This window comes from Rana temporaria, chromosome 3, assembly GCF_905171775.1.
Source record: "Rana temporaria chromosome 3, aRanTem1.1, whole genome shotgun sequence".
NCBI classification, from domain to species: Eukaryota; Metazoa; Chordata; class Amphibia; order Anura; family Ranidae; genus Rana; species Rana temporaria.
Window position 1 is genome coordinate 79,567,860 of NC_053491.1, and position 3,294 is coordinate 79,571,153.

The following is a 3,294-nucleotide window of genomic DNA, read 5'->3' on the forward strand; positions in this document are numbered from 1 at the left end:
TTAGGGTGAACCTCCCCTTTAAACAACACTTTTTATGGATATCTTTAAGAAATGTCTTTCTTCTTGCCACTCTTCCATAAAGGCCAGATTTGTGCAGAATACAGGGACTGATTGTTGTCCTATGGACAGAGTCTCCCACCTCAGCTGTAGATCTCTGCAGTTCATCCAGAGTGATCATGGGCCTCTTGGCTGCATCTCTGATCAGTCTTCTCCTTGTATGAGCTGAAAGTTTAGGAGGGACGGCCAGGTCTTTGTAGATTTGCAGTGGTCTGATACTCCTTCCATTTCAATATTATCGCTTGCACAGTGCTCCTTGGGATGTTTAAAGCTTGGGAAATCTTTTTGTATCCAAATCCGGCTTTAAACTTCTCCACAACAGTATCTCGGACCTGCCTGGTGTGTTCCTTGTTCTTCATGATGCTCTTTGCGCTTTAAACGGACCTCTGAGACTATCACAGTGCAGGTGCATTTATATGGAGACTTGATTACACACAGGTGGATTCGATTTATCATCATTAGTCATTTAGGTCAACATTGGATCATTCAGAGATCCTCACTGAACTTTCTGGAGAGAGTTTGCTGCACTGAAAGTAAAGGGGCTGAATAATTTTGCACGCCCAATTTTTGCAGTTTTTTATTTGTTAAAAAAAAGTTTGAAATATCCAATAAATTTTGTTCTACTTCATGATTGTGTCCCACTTGTTGTTGATTCTTCAAAAAAAAAAAAATACAGTTTTATATCTTTATGTTTGAAGCCTGAAATGTGGCAAAAGGTCTCAAAGTTCAAAGGGGCCGAATACTTTCGCAAGGCACTGTATATATATATAAATATATATATAAAGGGAAGTGATGAGCGCAAATAAATAAAAGAAAGTACTAAATTAATAAGAGAGTAAAAAACCGTGTGAATAAATATATGTAAATATATATATATATAATAAAGGTGCTGTATGATCAAAACATAAATATCAGCGAATCAAAATAGTGACAATGAATTAAGGAATGTGACAAAATAAATAATAAATCACAAACTGAAAAGTGCTGGATGAGCAATCCTATCTATTATGCACAAGTGAGCACAGTGCTGATAAGATGCTGGTGTAACAATAAAGTTCAAATGCTGGTGAATGAGAGATGGTGCTTATAGGATCCAATGACATATAAGCAGGGAACAGTTCATTGAAGTAAAGTTCATAAACCGGTGTATTTCATGTATTCAAAGTGTTTTCTATACAGGGTAATCTTCTTCCTTCCTGATACTGGGCTCACAGAGCGCTTACCTTAGCCCAACAGGGCAGTAGCTCAGAGTGGTGTATCGTAGTCCTCTCCCAAACGGCGTGTCAGCTTGTATGGGTGTTTGTTGTGAACCAGGCTGGTCTTCAAGAAAATGGATGTCTCCAAACGTCCACAGGTTGTCCACAGGTCCAATCCAGGAAAGAAAGTAAAGAGTCCCAAAATCGTGAAGCACGTTAAGCCAAAATATTTATTTAAAAAAGGCTTACATAAAGCAAACGAACGATTTAAAACAGCAATCCTAGGTCTGGTGTAGCTGTAGCACAGACGGATGTCACTTCCGGTCACGTGGGTACCTAATTCCTTACATGTATTGTCACGTCACGTGACTTCATCAGAGGAAGTCTGGTTTTGGTGTTGGCCAGGGCAATTTTTAGAACTTTTTGGACACATGTTAAAATCTGCATTTTATTGTACACCCCCCAAAATTATCTATTTTCTCTAAACATAGGCCATGGAGAATAATAAAATGGTAGTAGTTGCAAGATATTTGTCCATTTATTTATCAAATGCCTATTTTTAGGAAAAAAATACACTGAAATGAATTTTAATTCAAGCACAATAATGTACCCGATGTTTTCGGTAAATTATAAAAGATGGATGTTGTGGATAATAAATCTGTCAAGTCTTTGTACAAGCCTATGAAATTATAATAAACTATGGTACCGAAAATAGTCTTTTAACCACTTCCATACCAGGCACTTACGCCCCTTCCTGCCCAAGCCAATTTTCAGCTTTCAGTGCTGTCGCAATTTGAATGACAATTGCGCGGTCACGCTACACTGTACCCAAATGAAATTTTTATAATTTTGTTCCCACAAATAGAGCTTTCTTTTGGTGGTATTTGATCACCTCTGCGATTTTTATTTTTTGCGCAACAACTAAAAAACTACCGAAATTTTAGAAAAAAATTACGTTTTTATATTTTTCTGTATTTTTTTTTGTAAATAAGTACGTTTTCTTCTTCATTTATGGGCACTGATATGGCTGTACTGATGGGCACCGATGAGGTGGCACTGATGGGCACTGCTGGTATGCTGCACTGATGTGCATTCATAGGCCGCACTGATGGGCACTCATAGGCGGGGCACTGGGCACTCTTTGGGGGCACTGATGGGCACATATGGGTGGCACTTATGGGAGGCACTGATGGGTACTTATGGGTGGCACAGATGGGCACTAATAGGTGGGCACTGAGCATAGATGGGCACTAAGAGGTGGCACTGATGGACACTAGGTGGCACTGATGGACACTGAGGGGTGGCACTGATGGCATTGCTGGGCATCATTACAGTCGGTGCCCATGTTTCCAGTCAGTGCCCATTTGTGGGCACTGATTGGCATCGATTGTGTTCATTTTTTTTTGTTTTATTTTTTCATTTTATTTGTTTTTTTGCCCCATTTTGCAACCGGGAGGCACTCCCTGGTGGTCCAGTGTTGGCATCCAAGGGGGGGCTGCGCTGCTAAACAATCAGCGCAAACCCCCCCTGTCAGGAGAGCCGCCGATCGGCTCTCCTCTACTCGAGTCTTTCAGATGCGAGTGAGGAAGAGCCGATCGACGGCTCTTCCTGTTTACATCGTGATCAGCCGTGGTTGGACACAGCTGATCACGTGGTAAAGAGCCTCCGCCGGAGGCTCTTTACCGAGATCGGAGATGCAGGGTGTCAGACTGACACCCCTCATCACCGATCGCTGCGTTTTTTGATGCATTGTGCAGAAATGCAGGGACATTTTTTAACATGGTTTCCTATGGAACGTGTTCACATCAATGCTTTTTTGTGCCTCTGCGTTTTTGGAAAGTGTCAGGGACTTTTTTTCCCGCAAAAAGCAGAATTGTGCATGTAATAGAATTCAATTGGCCCATTTATTCAGTTTTTACCGCGATTTTTTTTTTACCTGCTTATAGCTGGTTGTTAAAGGAAATGTAAAAAAAATTTAAAATGCCGGCTAAAAAATAAATTAAAAATAAAAACAAAAAACGCAAAAAGCGCAAGTTTTTAT